Source organism: Poecile atricapillus, chromosome 12 (genome assembly GCF_030490865.1).
Source record: "Poecile atricapillus isolate bPoeAtr1 chromosome 12, bPoeAtr1.hap1, whole genome shotgun sequence".
In the NCBI taxonomy this organism is placed as follows: Eukaryota; Metazoa; Chordata; class Aves; order Passeriformes; family Paridae; genus Poecile; species Poecile atricapillus.
In genome coordinates this window covers 10,268,093-10,289,203 of record NC_081260.1, presented here as the reverse complement: position 1 = coordinate 10,289,203, position 21,111 = coordinate 10,268,093, and the positions used below count along the sequence as shown (strand labels likewise).

The window sequence follows — 21,111 nt, the reverse complement described above, 5'->3', positions numbered from 1 at the left end:
AATGTGCTGCTGCACCTGGAGTCTGGTCTCTAGAGCTTTGTCACAAGCCAAAAAAAGCAAATTCTGTCGTGTGAGTCAGGACACCCAGAAGTGTTATGGATCTGGGCTTCCAAGGCCTGAGTCAGCTTTGGAAATGGGCTGAACTCTCTGCCATGGTATTGTCAGTGCTTGTACACACATTCCTTCAAAACCACACCTTAAAAACTATGTCATGTTTTCTTCACATTAGGTAAGAACATTTACCTAAAACCTCTCAGCTGTGAGCTCAAGCGTGAACTACAGTGTTTTTGGAATAAAATGAAATACATGTGCTGTACATGTATTTCATGCACAGCTGTCTGGAGCTGTCTTGTGTTGTGCTCCTGCCAGTTCCTGAAGTAAACTGCTATAATCTTGCAAAGTTTTGGATTGGAGTTGTAATGTGAATTATCCCTATTGTGTCTCAAGCAGAAGACACATTACTGGAATTTGGCGTGCAGGAAAAATGTAGTTTATTTCTATGGAAAGATTGTCTGTTTGGCAGCTGTCAGAAGTTGACTTTGTATGGGAAAGGCACAAATGGATCCAGCTCTTTTCCATCTATTCCTAAGTGTCTTTTATAACACTAGAGATAATTTTTAAGGCTTACATTAAGTTTGGTGGTTTTTTTTAAATACACAATTCTTTTACAATTTCCAGATACTATCAGATTAACATTAAAGATCACCACCAGCATCTGTAGCTGTAATTGAAATTGTGAACATAATTGTATGACTGAGCATTCAGGATGCTAAAGTGTTCCCTATAAGGCTGTCTTTCTGCTTATTTTCTTGTTAATTTCCCCTGAACTTGACTGAAAGTGCAAAACTATTCTGAAATGTGAATTCAAGCTATAGAATATAAATTATTTTTGTAAGCCTGTCTCATGTACTGACAGATTGTATCTAGAATTCCTAAGTGTCATCAACTTATGTCACACTTTCTTTTGGTTTGTTTTTTTTTGTTGTTGTTGTTTTTGTTTTTTTTTTTTTAATTTAAAATACTCCTGATCTAATCATGGTTTCCATTTTAAGTGCCATTTTCTTCTGCAGGATGCCTCATCTTAGTTTTGAAAAGACGGACCTGCTGGAAACTCTTAAGTATCCTGTCTTTGTTAAGCAGGTGAGCAGAGTAACTCAGCTTAGTGACTGCTTAGTTATGCTAACGCTGTCCCCAAAATTATAAGTAGATAAACACAAGAGGGTGATTAGAGACTAATTACCGGGACAAAACTATTATTGTGCTGACTGATCTAAATATAATCTTACGTGGAACTATTCAGCAAAAGCGACGTGCTTAGCATTACACAATAAAGTGAAAAATACGCAGGTGTCACATATTGTGTATCTGGTTACCTTAAGAATTCTGTTCTGCTTATATGGACCGCTTTAGGTTCATATAATCCTCATGCAAGGACAAAAAGGGAATCCACAAATGCTCATTTAACTAGGAACACACTGGGCGATGGGCAGAAGCAGAAAGCGTCCCTGGAGAACGCTCCCGACCACGCGAGCTGCCATCGGTGCCAGCAGACATTGCTTCTGTGCGCGTCCTGCACTTCCCAAGATAAGGCACCCTGCAACCGTGCGGGCAGCCGTGCGCTTATCTCCCGAGCCCCGGGCTCCTTCGCGCACGACTTCGCTTCCTGGCGGCAGAACGTAGGGAGCGAGGGCGGCCCTGCGGCGTTGGCTGCGCGGGGCGCTTCAGTAAGGCCCAATTTCGCCCCGGCCGGACGATTATGTCTAAGTACTGCAAGGGTGCAACGGCAAAGAGCCCCAGGCCTGCGTGCGGCCGGGCGCGTCCCTTGGGCTGGCCCCGCGTCCGAGCTGCCGCTCCTTTTTAGGCCGTGCCGCGGCCCCGCTCTCGATCCGATCCCGGGCCCGCCCCACGGCAGCTGCGCGCCCGCCCCGCGCGCGGCCCCGCGCATGCGCCGCACCTTGTTTACCCCGCTCGGCTCGGCGCCGCCGCGGCCGGCCGGCAGGTGTCGCCCCACGCCCAGGAGAGCGGGCCCCGCTGGGCGGCCGCCAGGTGGCGCCTGCGCCCTCCATTCGCCCGCGAGCCGCCGAGCAGCGAACACCCCAAACAATCCCCAGCGCCGCCGCCAAATTAAATAACCCCGACCCGCCCGCGCCCCGCGCCCCCTCCGCGCCCACAGCCCGGCACCGGCCGGGACGGGCGCGCCAGCCGGCGAGCCGCGCCGGGGATACGGGAGCGGAGCTGCGCGCCAGGGCCTCCTCGCTGCCTACGCCGACACTGGGCAAGGTAAGTTAGAAAATGGCGGCGAAGCTTCTGGAAGTTTGGCGGGGGGATACGGGATCGCGGTGCGCGGCGGCGATGAGAAGCCGGGCGGGGGCCCGCGGCCCCCGGGCCCGCGCGGGGCGCCAGGCCGGCTGGCCGCGGGGACTGCGCGCAGCCAAGATGGAGGACGGCGGGGCCGAGCCGCGAAAACACTCCAGCCCCCCGCTTCCCCACCCCCCGTTCCCTGCGCGCCGTGGCGGGGAGGGGGGAGGCGAGCCGAGCGCGAGTGAGAGAGGGCGCCGAAAGCGGCCCCCCTGCCCGCCCCGGCCCCTTTCCTCCTCCCCAGAGCCGGTCGCGGGCAGGCCGGGCCCGGCGCTCGGCGAGCTAAAATGGAGAACCGCCTTCTCCTCCTCCTCCTCCTCCCCCCTTTTGCCGAGCCGAGTAGGGGCTGCCGGCAAGATGGAGGACTCGGGCATTGTGTGCGTGGGGTGTGTGTGCGGGCGAGCCGGGTCGGGCCGCTCGGGTGGGCAAGCGAGGGGAATTGGGTCGGGGCCCGAGCCGTGCTCTGGGAGAGCGCTGGGCCGCGCAGAGAAAATGGTGGGGCGGCTATCGGTGCCTCGGGGTCGAATGTCGGGGGGGGGCCGCGGGCAGGGGACTCGCACCCCTGACAGCACTGGCCACAGCTCCTTTCCCCCTGCTCCCCACTGCCCAGCAGCCGAGTTCTTTCTTCCAGCCCGCTCCCGGTGGGTTCCCCTCGCAGGGTAGTGCCGAGGGATCGGGGTTTGTCTCCTCAGTTTCTCTTCCGAGAGCTGAGGCAACTCTGGCCGCCCTTCCCCATGATTGCATAGGAGGGCTGGCGGGAGGGGGGCTCCTTCGGCCCAAGTGAGGACGTAGGAACTGACCTGCACCTTCCCCACCGCCTCCCTTCGCTGCCCCCCCGCCCCGGCGCGCAGCTCGGGGAAGGCCTCTGTGGGTCGAGTTTTCCCCTCCGAGTGACTTTGGCTGAGCTCCTCGGCGGCTGTCCGCTAAGAGGAAGAGTTGTGCAGTTTCCGTTCGGCTTCCTTTATTTTTTTTTTAAAGAAAGGGCGCTTGCCAACTTGTGCCGGGGACGCCCGATGCCGGGAGCCGCGTGTTGCTGGAACCCCGTTGGGCTCTCGCCGGCCCCGGTGGGGGAGGGGGACAGGAGGAGGAGGAAGGAGAATGCTTCTTACTGGGGGGTTTTGGCGCCACTTTTGTTTTAGATAGTGTTCCTCTGCCCCCTCCTCCTCGGCACGCACTGAACTGAGCTGAACCCTGCCCAGGTAGGAAACGAGAGCTTTCCTGGTGTTTCTCTTTTCTGGGCGGTTTTCTCTACACGGATTTTTTTTTTTTTTTTTTAAAGATTTATATATATATAACTATATACATATATAGGTGTTGCTGCGGTTAGGGACGGAGGGACGGAGGAGTGAGCGACCGCAGATGGCTGGGCTAGGAGGCCCTGTTTTCCGGGAATTCCTCTCCCTGCCCGAGCGCATCCCTGGTGCTGGGCGTGCTGGCCCTGGGGGCCCGCACCGCTGTGCTCCCGGCCGCGCTGCCTCCATGCCTTCCTCTCTTCTGGTAGCATTGGGTATAATCCGTCTGCCCCGTGGAAATCCGGGACCCACCGACCTCAATATTTTTTTTTTTTCCTTTTTTTTTTCCCCCCTTGCCCCCGAGAGCTGGCGCGGAAGCGTTCGGGCCCCTCTTTCGGTGCTTTTATTGTATTTATGTTTTTTATTGTACTGCCTGGGCCCGGCTCTGCTTTCTTGTGTTCCCATGGGATGCGGCGTTAGGAGGTGACACAAAGTTTCGATCACCTCCTCGTCCGGTGTTCTAGTTACTCAGGGCGAGTGGGTGGTTGGTTGTTCGGTTTGGTATTGTTTTTTGTTTGTTTGGGATTTTTTCCGTTTGTTTTATTTTTTAATTACTTTTTGGCAGCCCGGGTAGCGCTGCTGCCCCCCCCCCCCGCCCACCCCCGCGGTCGAAAGCTCTCCCTTCCCGTGCGCTCCCCGAGCCACACCCTGGCGTGTCCGGTCTCGGAGGCGCCTGAGCCGCCGGTGTGACCCCGCGTTTTCGCTGCGCGCCCCGGGGCCGACGCCCGGCGCGGGTTGCGGGGGGGCCGTGCCGGCGCGGTCCGGGCGGGCGGGCGGTTGCCGAAGTGCGTCACGGCGGCCCCGCCGGGCCTGCTCGCCGCGCCTCGGGCCGCGCCCGCCGCCCATTGGCCACCGCCGCGCGGGAGGCGGTCTCTTCCTCCGAGCCCGGCCGGGCCCCTCCGCTCGGCTCGGGGCGAGCGCGGCCGGCGCTGCTCGGGCTCCGCTCGGCATCCTGCTTGCACGTCTCGCGGGGCTGCTGGAAGGGAACCGGAGGAAAATGCCTTTTGGATCGCTTCTCTGGAAGCCGTTGCACGACCTTTTTTATCCGTTTTGTTGAATCCTGTTTTAAATGACCAAGAATGAGAGTTCCTACGACGAGGTGTTCACCAACCATAAGTCTCCCTGTGAACTCTTGGCAGTTCCGTCTCGATTTGTGATTGATTATTTCTTTCTCGTTTGTAGTGTTTGGCTATTCGAAACAGCTTTTTCCGTTTTTCATAGTCTCTTTTCCTTAAATCAATCTATTTATTATTCCTGCAATATTTATCTCATATTGAACTCTTCCAAGACTTATCCTTGTACAGGCTGGCTGATTGTATGTAGAGAAATAAAATACCATGAGTGATTATGCAATTGACCATCATTAATCTCTGTCATCTTGGTATCACTTGTTCATTATCCTCAACTCATAATTTTGTGGATTTGTCTTCCTGATGATCAGTCACAAACTCAATACCACAGATCTGGTATAGGGCTCTTTATTGGGTAAACACAGTTTGTGTTTTTTATAACAATTTAATTACTAAATGAAACATGGTGTAAGAGCTGCCTTGCTTTTAGCATAAACGTGAATATTTTTGCTACTGAAAGCCCTGGAGGTAAACGGGCTGGAATTCCCACACTGTTCTGATTAATCAAAGACTAAAAAAGCTTCGAAGTTATACAGAGGAGAAAAATATTAATTGAATCCCATCTCTGACAGATAGATCTTGCTCTGTAACTAATAGGGCTCATGTTGGTCATTCTTGACAAAAAAGGTGACATTTTATGGTGTTGTCTACAGGTGGGCTTTGTGCAACCTATGAGACAAACTCCTGAATTTCTGTTGCTGTTGTTTGTATTAAGGTTAGCTGTGGTAAACTTAAGGATGGCTGTTGTATAAGCTTAAATTCAACCAACCAAAAAACCCACAAGCATGGAACTAGGTGATAGGAGAGACTTTAATTTTTCTGTGATACTTCCTAGCATTCAGATAACTTCCAAGTTATGTACTTGGGCCAGAGGTATGCTTTTGTAGCTTTTTCATGCATTTACAGTTTCAGGAAGATAATGCTGAATAAAGTCAATAAGCAAAGTAAGGATTTGTTAAACCTGTATTTAATAAGTGAAGTTAAAATTTATGTACAGCTCTCGTCTTTTAGATATAAGGTCTTGATGTTTTGGAAATGAAAACTGAAATTAATTTGAGTTGTTTCAAATCAAGGATTCTGTGATATTTGAATATATTTTTAAAAAATGGGGTTTTGTGAAATGACAAGAAATTGCTAGTTCATAGAGTATTAAAATACTTAGTTTAAAAATGCATTATGTTACTTGAATAGCATTTGTTTTATAAATTGGAGTATTCAGTTAGCTGGTTGGTAATTTAAATCAAATTCCACAAATATATCATATTTGAACTTTACATGTTCAAGTCTTTCAATGTTTGGAGTGAAATAATTTCCACTTGGAAGGAGTGTAAATATAATTGTCAGTTAAATACTGTCTAGGTTTGTTTTGTCTTAGTATAACTTACCAATAGCAACTGAATTATATAAAAAAAGTAATGTAGACAGCTTTTCTTGAGTATTACATGCTACTGCAGTCTTCTGTAGAAAATAGCTGCAGCAAACAAACCAGTTGAAAGTTCCTGCTCTTGGTGGTGGGAGCAACTGTGTTAGACTTACTTGTCATGAAATGATGTTGGCACATCAAGGCTTTGTGAACTTTTTAAAATTAGATTGCTCTTTTGTCATTCCTCGTTTGCCGTTTTCATTTGTGGTCTTACTGTCTCAGTTGTTTTGCTGCAGGCAAATATTTTAGGAGCTTTTCTGAAACTTGTGTGTCATTAAGAAAAGGTTGTATGTTTTACAGAAATCTGAAATACTTTGGTTGCTTATTTTCACCAAATGAATCCCAGAAAATAAGCAAATATTTCTGCTTGTTACTTGTGCTTGTTGGTTGTGGTATTCTGTGGAATTCTGTGTTTTGTCAGATGAGACAAGGTTTTCGACTCAGTGTGATCTCTGCCTACAGTGGCCATTTCTTCTCTGACTAAATTGAAAACTCAGAATATTGTAGGTGTGAATTTCCAAATGGTTCTCTTGGGTTTTGGTGGTGGATGTTGCTTTGTGTTTGTTTGTCTTCCTCTTTTTTCTTTTTTTGATGTAATTAAGAGAACATACTGGAAACAGGAATATGTTGTCTATTTGGTCTCTGTCAGCGAGATGTGAGAATTTCCAAGAGCTTCATCTGATTGAGTACTTGTTTTGTCATGGAAAGAAGTGATTGATAGCAGCCATCAGCATACCAGTTTAATACTTTTAAATAAAAGCTTTGCTCTCTTTCTCGGTATCATTTAAAACATTCGTATTCTGAAAACTTCATCTTATATGAGGATCATTGAGATAGAGGAAGAGAGTGATAATTTAGTCCTTGGGAAACAGAGGTGAGCAGGGAATTGGAGTTTTAGGTTGGAAAAAAAAAAAAAGCTTGCACACAGCAAATATATGGAGGAATGGAAAGAACTTCTTTTCATGTGCATCACAAAAACGTAAATGGTGACATCGTCTGTAGCCGTGGTTTAGATTCAATACCATCCAGCGTTTTAGATGAATTCCTCTTTTAAACTCAAAGGCTAAGTAAAAATGGTAATTCTTCAAAGTCCCATAGTTCCCGAGTCATTGGCACCGGCAGTCCTGCGGTGCGGGCTGTTCTGGACCTCCTGCTTCCTGCCCCTCCTGTCCTGTAGACTCAGAGGTGGAGCGGAACGGGGCTGCAGGCACGTGGAACGCCCTGGTTCGGTGCGCGGGGCCGCTCCCGGCGGGACGGAGCGCGGGGCGTGCCGAGCCCCCGGCGGCTGCGCAGGGACCGCCCCCGGTCCCCAGGGGGCGCCCCGGCGGCGGGGCCGCGGCTGCGCGGCCGGGGGAGCCTGCTGAGCGATGGGGCGCGGGGAAGTGCCGGGGAGTGCCTTCGGTCGCCTTGGCAGTGTCACATCTGCGGAACTGCAGCTCTTGGGCGAGCATCTGTTCGCTCTGAAAGACTCATTTGGAGAGTAAACCAGTTAAGCACTTCCATTCAGTGAACAGATTTCGCAAGTTGTGTTTGAAGATTAGTACAGTGACTTTTTATGTTAGAAAAAAAAAAATTAACTTTCAAAGAGTTCTGCATTTGTGGTTTTAAGGGTAAGCCTTAGGATCTGATGTGATTTTTGACAAGGTCGGATATTTACTTAAGTGTGCTATAGCAAAATTCATTTTGAGAGTAAAAGGTTAAAATTTAAATTTTAATCCTATGTTGTTTTAACTAGAATTTATTTTCCAAAAGTATTCTCATCTTGAAGTTCATAAAAATCTGGTAAAGTTAGAAATTTTTTTTTGTGAGAATAAATACAAAGTAAGGGTAATCTCTGAAGGTGACCTTCATTTAGATCATCAAAGACAATTGTATGACTGGTGCTGGTTTGTTGAAGTTGGGAAGCTTGTCTTGAGAAAGATGTTTCAGTCTTTGAGTGTATCAGCACATAAACTATATTATTTTTTTCTTGATCCTGTCAGTTTGATGGGTGAAATCACTGAGACTAGACCAGAATCCTAGATTTGATGGGTTATGCCATCCCATTATTTCACAGAATATTCAATCAGTTTTTAGTATCTCTGTATTTTCCAAGTTTTCCACTGTTTAATTGTCCTAGATCTATGAGATCTTGGGTAGAGAAGAGGGAAAGGGAAATATTTCTTTCACAAGCATTTTCTGAGATCTGGCACCCAATTTTGGAGATAGCAGTGTGGGAAAATTTGATCCCTTGTGGTACCCCTGTGGCTTTCATGTGGCAGCTGGCTTTTCCTAGCTTTTACTGGCTACAGATTTGCATGAAGGAGCCCAGGACTAGTCTGTATTTAAACTTCTTTATGCCAGTTTGAGTCAGAAATGAAGGACATGTAGGACTATATTTGTGTTCAACTTGCTTTTGACTTATTGTGGCTTCGGAGGGAAAAATAAGTTAGTTGTCTGATAGCTGCTTTGTCCAGGTATATACTTCATTGTTGTCTATTCTGCACATTTTTTTTTTTTTTGATTGTGTAGCTAACTATGATTTCTGCCTTTGGAAGGCTTATTTTTGTACAAGAATATGATCAGAAGAGGGAGTAGATGTAAGAAGATTGTCATATATAGCAGGGTAGTTTGTGATCTGTGATTGAGAAGCTGATCACAATACCTACCCAAAAAAGTATCTGAGAACATGTGTTGGTTGGTTTTAGGGGTTTTTTTTGTGAATTTTTTTTTGGCAGGTAGGTGAGTGGTTTATTTTCTTATGGCTCTGAATTTAATGGCTTATTAGTCCTGCCCTTACACAACCTTTTATGCATTTTACTTTTCTATGATTTATTTCAGTAAACATTAGTTATTGTATTAGAGTAAGGGAATATGTGTGACACTAGAAAACATTTTGTTTTCTGTGGCAGTTTTTTGTTACAGCTTCTCTGTACCTCTAGACAGGAAAGTGTTTTTTGCATCTGTTCCCATTGTTCAAGGGTTGATAGAACAAGCTGATGACTTCTGCTTGTGTTTTCAAAAAGGTCTCAAATGGTGTCTGTTGCCATATAATGGATATCTTTGCAGTGATTTAGATTGATAAGAATTATAGCTGAAATTTCAGGGTTTCTTCTTAACAAAATAATGCATTTGAATATACTGGCATTTTGGAAAAGACAAAACATCTCTGAAACTACAGACCATTTTTAAAAAGTAACAACGAACCTTAGATATGCATGTTTTATTTATTCGGGGTTGCATTCCAAATTTGACTTTGGAGTTGTGGCAAAGGTTTGGTGAAATGCTGCTTAGTTTCTGGCCTGTGAGTGAGCTGTGGGTGGTGTGGAGGATACATGACCTTACCTGCAGGCTCCCCTCAGGTTTCTCCCGCTCCAGTGGTACCTCAGTCCCAGCGACTGCAGGCATCATGTGATGAACACTCTGCTTTCTGGGAGGGTGTATGTTGTACTTTGTGTGGTCACATAGCAAAGAGGACTTAATGCAGTTATTTTCTTATTGCTTAGTCCATGTGAACTGACTGGAAAGAGGTGGGCATTGACAATGGGGAGGTAATGTTGCAGTTCTTGGTTATGGCTGAATTGTAGCTTTTTACTGAACTGAAGATTTCAGCCTAAGACCTTCCTTGCAGCATCGTATCTGGGTGAAAGAAAATTGACTTCTGCTTTGTTTGCAAATAAAAATAAGCTGTTCAAGATAAGGCTTTTTCAATCTTTCATGCTATTGTCTGTTATTCCTTTACGTAAAACTCAGTTCATCCCTTAAGAAGGATCAACTGAAAATTTGGACCATATCAAGTCTTAGTAAGCAGATAATAAGCAAGTGATATAATTACTTGACTTTTTTATTTTTGTCAGAGTATAATCTTCCAGCAAGGAGAGTTCATTATAAGCAGAGTTTGTATTGAGTAAGGGTGTGAATATTAAAGGTCTGTATTTTTTAATGTGTTACTTTTATTAATGTGCTGTGGGTAATTGAATATATGGATTACTGAAGTTACAAAAATCTCCAGTATAAGTAGTAAGTGTCAAGAACACAGACTCGTCATTTATGCATGCATTTGAGGTGTCTGGTTTTCAATCTGAAGGTGACTGTCTGACAGGAGTCCTGGAATAAGACATTTTTTATAATTATGGATATTGTGGTGAACTAATTCAATTTGTGTAAGATTATTATGATGTTCTTTCCAAGGGAGGAAACTGGGAAGACTTGATCAAGCCTTTTTTTTTTCAAAATGAGAACAACCAATGGCTGTAGTCTATATATCGTATGGCAGAGCTGTGCTTGTGGCAGGGAAATAGGGAAGAGAATTGATACATTGTAATTTGATTTAGGGTAAAGAATACAATTTAAATATATTTGAAAAGGAAAGTATCATATTAATAATTTAAGATTAATAACATTAGTATTTGTGAAACCTGGCTGTTTTGTATTGTTTTGGGATGGGAATGGTATTCTAGTAGGAAAGTTCCAGTTTGGTGTATGGCTATATACTATTTTTATTGTTTCTTATGTACCTGTTTGGACAACTGTATCCAAAATACTTTCTTTTAACACCAGTGAAATAAGCTTTGTGTAATGAATGCACAGTTGCTTCCTGGAAGTAATGCCACAGTGAAAAAATTATTTGTGTTCTTGGTCACTGAGTTGCTTAGGTGGGAAAGGACTCCTGGAGGTCTAATCCAGCCTTCTTAAATCCTATCCTGTAAGGCTCCTTGTCAAGTTTTGAATGTCTCAGGGGATAAAGTTTCCACAATCTCTCTGACAATCTATTAGGCCGTTCCTATTGGAAGGTCCTTCTTTATTTCAGATTTTAAAGTTATCTTAAATTCCTGTGAAGCTTCATGTGCTTCACCCCTCCAGTATATGTTTAGAAAGTATCCCCTGATGCTGGAGGCTTGGGACTAATGTCCTGATTTAGAGCTTGTAATGTTTTTTTTGCTGGGAATTTTAGAAAAAGAGGTAAATGACTTTTTGGTACCTACTTTTCTCTTCCCTCTTGTTTCATGTGCTGTATTTATCTTCTGTCTGTGCTCAAGCTTCACTTACTGTGTCTGATGAAGTCTTGCAAATAAAACTCCTTTCCTAAGCATTTACCTATTCACTTAAGTGTCATTCATACACTAATCAAAATGCTTCTTCTTGCAGTTTTCATATTTAAGCAGTTATATTTTTATTCCTTCTCATAAGTATTATTTCTAGAAACCTACAGTTCATTTGAAACTATGGTAACCAGAAAGGAAAGCTGCACAAGTATCTCTCTTGGATCTGTGGTATAGGTCTGTTGTTACTTGCCTAATAAACAGTTGGCTAAAGAAAAGGTGAAACTGGCTTTTGCATGTTGATTGACCAAACATAGAAATGGTTTAACAAGGGAAATGCTTCAAAAATGGAAAATGTTTGGGTTTTCTTCCCCACTCAATTACATTTATTTTCAATATGCTATGTTTAAGCTGTTCTTGTTTTATTGTGTGCTTCCATCCAACTAGTTTTGAGAAGTTGTGTTTTCAAAGCTGATATTAGTATTTGATTAATTTAAAATGTTTATCAATTAAAAAGTATTGCTGATGCAGTGATGTGTATGCTTTATTACCACTCTGCTATGAAACAAACCAGATTTTGTACACAGATGGGCTGTGGCTTGACAGTTGAAATATAATAAAAAAAATAATCCTTTAGGAATTCTATTTCTCTTGCTGCAATTGCATTGTCTCTGTTATACTGCTCAATTTCTATTCAGCAGTACAGCGGTTTTATGAAAGTTAACTTAGAGTATGATTGTAGCTCAGATTAGTACTTGGTATTAAACAGAAACTTTCAAAGGTGGCATGATACAGATTGTTTACATCAATATGATACAAAAATGTCAAAAACATTTTTAGACACTTTCAATTCAATAGCATTGGATACAAGAAAATTCACAAAGTCATCCTCTTCATATACAGTAGTCACTCATTAAGATTCTTCCTATTCACCCCCAAATGCAGTAGCAATCTCTGTAAAATTGAATTCTCAAGGGTTTTCCTTTTTGTGCCAAGGGGCTGTAAACTATGCACAGCATACCTTGCATTCAAAACTGGTTAGAGAGGTTTTGTTTACAAGAGAGGATTTATGCATTCTTGCATAATCCTACAAATGGGCTTAGCCTTCCCCTATCTCCAGTTAAGGGAAGCATGGAAAAATTCTAATGGTTCTTTTGGATGCAAGATTGACTCAATGTTCCTGGAGCTTGGGGATTTAAGAAACTTACTGAAGTTTTTCAGTTCCTTTACAATAAGCACTTGTTTGTTAGTATATAAGGAGTTAAGCATCCTGGGAGATGAAATGTGATTACTGTGATGAAGGAAAATATAGCAAGACAGGAACGTGTAAGAATATGGTGATGAATACTAGAGCCATTTCAAAAGTACATTGTATGTCCACTTCTGTCATCTTCTCTTTTTTATTCTATTGTGGAATATGTTGGCATTGAGTTACTAGATACGTACAGTATAAGTAATTAAGGCTCTAATGTAGAATCATAATCTTGGAATGCATTGCCAGACATGGAAAGGTGCAAATGTTTGTCGTGAATGTTTAATTCTTCAGTTTCTAGCTATCAAACATTAAAGGCTTTTTGAACGGGATTTGGAGGGGAGAAATCAAACTGATGATCCATTGAAAATGTAGTTTTTTCTGTGAGGGTAGCTGGTGGAGAGACTAGCTACTTCGCTGATGAGAAAGAACATAATTGAGCAGTTATGTAACAAAGTAATTTTTCAACGTAACTTCACATGCAGTTTCCTCTCTCATTCATTGTGTTCTTCCTTCCATGCTTGTTCACTCCAAGCTACTGAAGATGAGCTTTCCCAATTACAGGGCAATTCCTTACTACAGTAGGTGCTGCTTACTAGGGTGGTTCTGTCTCTGTGTCCATATGCTCTGTTGTTGTGTTTTATGACTGCTTGAACCCTACAGCTGAACTGCTTTAAGGAGCTAAACTCTGAAGAAGAGTATTTTTCTGTGGGTTAAATTCCTGTGGTGTGAAATGTGTGCTGCTTTTGCATGAAAGAGGATATTGGATCCTTTGGCCAATAAGAATACAGAAATACTCAATATTTCAGTAAGTGAAGTGTTTTATCAGTTACCTGGCCAAACAGTAGTAGCAGTGTCTTCTGTAACTGTAGGGCCAGGATAAGAAGACTTTATTCCTGCTGTCATCTACTACTTTTGTACCTGGTCTTACTCATAAAAACCACCAGACTGACATGCCAGTTCCAAAAGTAGTCCTCTAATCTCTGCAGTGATCTCCATTTTATCTTTTCCCCCAACTCCCTGAAATGTTGCAAAGTTTGTCATAGATCAATTAGAGTTCCACAAGGAAATTCAGGACTGCAGTTCATTTGCATGAATTTATGCAGGCAGGAAGATGATGTATATTTTTCTCTGGTTTCAGTCTGTGTGCTGGTTAGAAGTTGTGCAGGTGTTACTGGGAATAAGATGGAAGGGGTAAGAGAAGATTTTAAGAACAGTTATAGAAGATTTTTCTTGCAGCTTTGGCATAGTTAATCAAATGCTGTTGTAAAAACCCTGTTAGACCTCCTCCTTCAGCTGGATGCTTACCAGCCTGCTGTGGTTAGATCTTATTATGAGCCTTTGCACTCTTGAGTTTTCTGTGGTTCCTGGAAGCTGCAGTGCCAGTTCTTTACATGAGGTGTGGCTTTGGCCTGTTTACAGAATATGGACCATGCTATGCAGTGATCATAAGTCCTATCACTCATAGGTTCGGTGATTTTTGGGGCATGCTGAGGCTACAGGTCTTATCTCTTAGTGTACATGATAATTAAATCAGACATACAATTTTTTAGTCTCATAAAGTATTAATATTGTCCTTCAGAGATATTGAGAAATGCCTGAATATATCATGTGACTCTCCTCTTTACCTCACTTTTGGGTCAATTTAGACCATTTTGCTTTCTTTCCCCCTTGGAAGAAAGCTTGCAGAGTGTTCTTTGCGACATGGGATTCTAGCTAAGAAGATGCCGGCCGTCTTTATGTGTTTGGGAAGAGCTTTGCTCTTGAATGCTCAGAAGCTATTACATTGTGACTCACTGCCTAATTCCTCGCCATTTTGGATGAGAGATTTTAAATCCGGGAAAACTATTCTACTCTGGGCAGAACTGTGATGTATTGAAAATAAGATTCTGTATGAAAACCAAACTGACACCTACACTGAAGGCTGACTTCGGTTTGTGAAGTTGTAGTCTGGTCAGGAATACTAGGCAAGCAGGAAAGTCATATTTACAAGGTGTTTGGAGTTCTGCAGATCATTTTAGGTTGTACAGAGGATTACAGAGATGTGGGTTGTTCAGCATGCATTTACATAAGCTGTGTTGGAGCTGGAGTTTCTTTTTTGGTGTTGGAATTTGTAGCAGGCAGTGGGCATTGGTTCTCCCCAGTTTTGCAGGTGCTCCTTAGAAGGATTGTTGTGAATATAGCTGCAATTGCCTGAGCTCTCTGTTTCTTCTTACTGCTGTTGAAATGTTTCTGTGGGACTTCCCTGCTTGGAAGCATGCCAGAATGATTGTGTGGGAAGACTTAATACTGGCTACTTACATAGCATTTTGTATGTTCAAACTCTTCTGCAAATATTAACTAATCTTTATTTAATATTTGAGCCTAATTTCTGTCAGTATAAATCAGTAACAGACAGTTATGACCCCTATTTTTTTGATGTCAGAAGAACAAAATGCTGTAACTAGAATAGTAAGAATAATCTTTATCATCTCATTAACATACCATCTTTTGTTGCTGTACTCTTCTGGTTTCATGTGATGTAGAAAAAAGTTACGAATGGAGTGCATTGCTACTCTTCAGGAGGTCTCTGCATTGTAAAATGGTGACTGTGGGAAGGAATCACATTGTGTTCATTTTGTTTGTGGTATTTCAAGCTTTTCTGTGTTGGTTTTTGTTTCTGCAATATTAAGGTTTATTTCCTTCCAGTCTGGGGAGCCATGGCATATTCATAACAAGTAGTACTGTGAGAGTAATGTTCATTCTGAGCTTGCTGCTTAAGAACTGTCATTCATCTTAAAATGTATGGTTAGGTTGAAAATACCTGTAAAAGTTACTAAGGTTTACGCTACTTGTGTTTTGGCATTATAAATGCCTGTTTTCAGTTACCTGATATTTATTAAATAGAACTGCTATGACAAATTCTTTAAGCTATTAGTGGTTTAATTATTGTAAGGTTCTCACAGCACCAAACCTAAAGCAGCTGTGGATGTTTATATTATGGTCCCCTATTTTTACTTTGAAAATTACTGTTATATTGTTTTTGTTAATGCTAAATCTAATCACGACTAATTGACTACTGTGTTGTATGGCAGTGTTTTGCTGCAGCAGTATCTAAAAAATAAATGTATGGATTTAAAACAGATTTATAATTAAAAATGTCCCTTTTGAGTGGCAGTTTTTGCAGATAGCTTGTTTTGCATTGTATTAACCAGATTTTCTACAGCTTCCTTTTATTTTGAAGAGATAATAAAATAGTTTTCTTCATGTAATTTACAGCTGTAGTTTGCATGAAGTGATAAATGTGTCTTTGAATTTGGATTGGATATGTTTTCATGTTAAGCATCTTTTTAAAGTGTGGCCTCAGTTCTGGCTTAAGTGTTAAGAATTTGTCATTGCAGCTTTTGCTTTGGGAGTTAAACATTAAAGAGTTTTATACAGTGAATTGCATGCTGGAAACAGCATGGATTAATAGGAAGAAGTATTGAGATGTCAGGGTCCTTAGTATAGGTGTGGTAGTGTGCTAAACCAGCTCATTTTCTTCACCACGACTGGCCTGGACACTCCTCCATTGTACTGGGTTCCATCTTGGAGACACTCACAGAATGCTAAGGGAAATGAAGCGGATTAGACCTATTGGTCTTAAACTTTTAACAGAGAATTCAAAAAGAAATCCCCTAAATTAATGTATTTTTTAAATTTTGTTTTCATTTGTAATAGCATTATTTGTAGAAGCTACACAAATCAATGAAGAAAATAATTAGAAATAGAACTAGTTCTCATTACATACTCTTGGGATATTGAACCTACTGAGTGGTGAGTGCTGTCTGTGTAGGAATAAAGCTAGTCCTGGCTTTTCTTGGATGAATGGTAGATTCTAATCATGTATGATGTGTTGAAGTAATTTTGCAATAATTAATGGATTAGAGAACCTATGTGAAACCAGTCTAGGTTGTGCTTGGTAGAATGAGCTAGTGGTTCATTTTTCTGCAGGAATTTAACAATTTGCTATTTCTGTCACATCTCTGCTGCTTTCATTGCCATTTTATGTAGGCTTTAGGCAAAGGCGATCAACTGTTGGCTTATCAGAACATTGAATTTATTCAGACAGCACAAACTAGAGTGAGTTAAGAATTTTCATTACTGTGGAAAAAACAGCTTGTGGGGCTGGGGCCAGGCTTTTCTGTTTCATAGCTGGCTAGGTAACGCTTAGTACAGGCACTTGGGTGTTGTACTAAATACTCCTTGTAGTGCCATAGCCAGAGAGAGTAGGCTGGATTTGGAGCAGTGTATGGCAACTTCTAGAGCAGTTGTAGTTACCAGAACAGTACGGACATTTCTGTTTGCTTTTGATGGAATTGGACGGTTGATTTTGTCTGCCGTAGTGTCTCACTGATTTTCAAAAGAGCACCGGCCACACGACTCTCTTGTTGAGCCAGCTCAGCTTATTAAACTGTTGAGGAGCTAATTAATTTGAAAAGAAATTAATAGGTTGTTGCTCAATAAAGAATATGACAGGTGCTTTTGACTATGAGGTATGGCCAGAAGTAAATGCAAGGGGCCAGTGGGACTGCTCTTTCTCCAGTAGCAACCCATCTATTTTATTGTATTATCAAGCTAATATGGTTATTGTTTGTAGTTTCATTCATTATTTATCAAAAAAAGAGGATAGTTAATGCAATATCTTCAAAAATTGGTATAAATGTCCTCTAAGTTGATACGCGAAAGGAGTAACAGAATAAAATTTGAAATTACTAGAATTTGGCAAAGTTGTTATGGTTGAACAGCTTCCTTTTCTACAGGTCAGTGACAAGTTGAGAAGACGTAGAAAAGGCTAAGATTGTGAAATATGAATATAAGTGGGAATGATGGAAGTGCTTAAGTTGTAGAATGCATTTTGTATAACATGTGCTTTATATTCTATTTAATGATAGTGGTGTAAAACCTTTTAACTGCTGGAGGGCATGGTAGTTTAAAATGTATATTCAATTTTTAGGTTTAGTAGTTTCTGTACAAAATACTTAACAATGACATGTAGAGTAGAAGGGTTTGTTTTGCAGGTCATATATTAGAGTTGTGTACCATAGTATCATAGAGCATAGTTTCTATAGTTTCTATGACCAAGAGTCATGGAAACACGGGATATCTGTGTTACTTAGATTTAAGGGGTTCTCTGGAGCCACTGATCTGGAATACATTATACTTCAAATGAAATGGAGAATGATTCATCATGTGTTTTGGGGAACCTGTAAATGGCTGAATTAATGAGATATCCAACAGTATAAGCTGAATATTGCTGTAAAATCATTGCTGTTTTGGGCATCATACAAAACCTTAATTATTGCAATTGTCACATCCTGAAACAGTATCTTGTAGCAAATCCGAAGTTTTTATCTTCTATGGTAATAACAAGCAAAAAAAGTTACTTGAAAAATGTATTTCACCAGTGTTTTTACTAGATTATCAAATCTTGAGAAAGTGATGCTAAGGAATGTCTTTATGGTTATACATGGAATGAGTTCAAAAGGAGAGCAAAATAGGTTGTTTATGTTAAGAGAAATGTAAATTGCTGAGAAATAGAGCTATCAAAAGTGGTAAGGAAAAAGTTGCTTAGACTATTTTAATGATATAGTATAATGATAAATCAACGTTGAAGAAAATGCAAACTCATGGCAGGAAGGAGTTCCTTTAAGGAAAACGTGGTTGGGTATATACCACTGTATTTTGGTTTGTTATAGGCTGTATTTGTTTTACTGGACAAATAAGGTGTTTACTTTTGGAGATACTTAATCCTGCTATGTAAGTTAAGGTTTTTATTCTAAAAATACTATTGTATTTTAATTCTGTAGATTAATGGTGACTTTTGAAGCTGTGTGTTCTGTATGTGTCTTCTCTTTCTTCATCTGTGTTCTTGACAACCTCCTTTTCCCCCAAAGCACACAATTCAACCTGTGCTGGCTACATAAAGGAAGGGCTTCCATTGTCTGTAATACTGCTTTTAGTATTGCTTCAGATTGTTTTTTAAGTTGTAAAATAGTTAAATCTCATAGCCTGACAGCATTTGTAAGTGTCAATAAATAAAAAATGCCACAGCTGCATGTTATTAGGAAGATGCTGACTTATTCTTCCTGTGCTAACTTTCTTCTTCCTGTTTGTAAAATCAACCTGTGATCCAGCAGGATTAATGATGGATCGCATACCTTCTGTCCAGGACAGAAGATCTGGTAAATGCAAAATTACAGAAAAGGAGTTGTGGGCCTCAGTCTAAGGGACATCAAGGTTCTTTGAGTGTGTAATCTGGACTACTTTTGTCCAAGTATGAACACTTGTGTTCTCACTGTCAAAGGACTCTTGGGTGTGCTTTCATGTCTTGTTGGCACAGAAGACAAATGCTTATGCAGAAACCATGGAAGATGGTGTGATTTAAGTATCATGCTGCAGTTTTTGACTGTCTCGTAAATTAGTCTGCGTTTAGACTCTTTGGTGGCTTAATTTTGGAATGAGCTGGTTTTTTTGTTCTAAAAATGTCATGCAATGGGTTATTGTTCCCCTGGGTGTTGTTTCTTGTGGACTGTGTATGTTGACACTATAGGTGAGCATACCTGCTGTGTGCATTATCTCCTTGTATTGATTCACAGGGTACAAAATGAAATTCATAAGTTACATTATTGTTGAACTTCCTTATAACTGTGAAGAATTACTAGAGTACCTAGCTCTTCATTGAGATTTTAATTAAAGATACTGCAGAAAAGCCTAATTTTACTTAATAAATACTAATTAATATGGCAGGTAAATACAGTCCATATCATAATGGCAGAATATTAATCTTCTGATGATAATTTGGTAGCAGTTACTTTCCTGAAGTAATTCTTTAACCATGCCATTTTCATTTTTTCCTCCTGCTCTCTCATTCCTGCCCCCAGATATTTAGATTTATGATTAGCACCTGTCATTTAACACTCTTAACTACTCTGTCTTCTGGAATGCTCTTCAAGACATGATAGTGCTGCCATATTTAACTGTAAATGATTTTTTTTTTTGCATTGATGTTTACTAGTTCATCTTGTTACGTAAGTGGTCTTTTGAGTAACAAGTAGGAAGGGGGGTGTTGTCAGTAATGGAGATGTAGGCTAATGGGTCCACATCAACCACTACCACTGACAAAGCATAGGAAACTCTACCAGGACCTTTTAAAAAAAATCTGCTAAACCAGGGGGAGTGTGAGGGCACCCTGGGGTCTTAGGGACCTGTTCATTGCTGGGGAAGTAGACTTGATCACTTAATACCAGTTAGGGCAAAAGGCTGGAAAGGCAGAAATAAAATATTTTCCCTGATTTTGTCACTCACAATTCTTTATCTAGATGTACAGTTTCCTATGCAGTATTACAAAGGCTTTTTAAAATTATTTTTTTAAAAATACAGTTTTAGGCTTCTTTAGATATGCCTACCTGTAAGATTGTGAAGCTCCACAATCTGCTTAGTCATGAATTCAAGTTCATAAAGCAGTTTTCAAACTTAAATTTCATTTTGTTCTTGTATGTATTGATGGAGAGGGTAAAGAGCACACACTTTTTCACTAAATCAGGACAGGTTTTTACATTAGATCAGTCACCTTTAATTGAAATTATTCAGTACTTTGCAGTGAGATGTACAGGATTGTACTCTTGAATAAATGTCTGTAAGAAATTTTCTGGTCATAATAGTATCTTTTTTTTTTTTTTTTAAGTGCTGCTTCTGATCTAACTTGGGTATGTAATAATGTGTGCTACATAAACTGGGCTGTGAAAACCCAAGCTTAGAAAAGTGATTGTTGAAGGCCACAAGTAAATAGGCAAGCAGGTGGGTTGCTGAGTTCTTGAGGGAAGTGGGGTTTGTTAGTGTTAAGTCAGATGGGCACTGCAGCTCTTTCAAAGCTAAGGGAAGAATTTAAAAGGAAGATGTGAGCTTTGATGGTCTTGCTCTTTCCTTTATATGATTTCAGTGATGGAACCTTGAAACTGAGGTGAGCTTTAACATTTCAGTTGTTTAACCTTGGAGTAGCCAAAAACTCCTAGGTAGATTGAACATTTTGGATAGTCATCCAGCTCTGTATTCTTTGGCCAACCATGTTTTAACTTTGTACAATATACCTTGCTCAAAGGCCTGTTGTAAAACTCACATCCTGCTAAAAAATCCTCTTAATTTCTTGTCAGGAGCGTTTATACTGCACTGGTGTCCAGCTGTGGAGGGAAAAAAAAAATTGCATGCATTGAGTGCTTAGTGTTTTGTCACATAACAGAATAAAGCATGTGAGATTCAGGAGGTAGCCACTAGAAGATTCCATAGAATTTTTCACAATTTTGTGCCTTAACTTTAAAAAAAAAAAAAATCTTGTCTTACAGCGTTTCTTGAGAACACTTCTGTCAATCTTTTGGCTTTTTCAGGGAGCAATTCGAGACTGCCTTGTCTGAAGGGTAACTGTTAGTTTAATAGCCTGTTTTAAGGACAGTTATATAGTTAAAAAGTTTGTAGTTAAAAAGCTGCCTTTTAAAAAATAATGGTTACATTTTTGCAAATATTTACGGTGGACAATATATTTCAATTTATACACTTTGTCCAAATGGATTTCACTGAAAATCATCCTCCTTATGGCATTAGAACTGCTGCTGAATCATCT

At 41.3% G+C, this 21,111-nt stretch overlaps 1 protein-coding gene across 5 annotated transcripts in view; it reads left to right on the top strand.

The window, feature by feature from the left end:
- Positions 1–2,096: 2,096 nt before the first annotated feature.
- The window catches only part of STAG2 (STAG2 cohesin complex component), a 76,841-nt gene continuing 57,826 nt past the window's right edge, over positions 2,097–21,111 (top strand). For 3 of the 5 annotated variants that reach the window (XM_058847511.1, XM_058847507.1, XM_058847510.1), the window contains exon 1: positions 2,127–2,280. The gene's annotated coding sequence lies outside the window, so the exon portion shown is untranslated. Of the gene's footprint in view, positions 2,281–3,277; positions 3,558–21,111 lie in introns of those variants that run through there. The other 2 variants (XM_058847509.1, XM_058847508.1) reach the window with 2 other exon arrangements.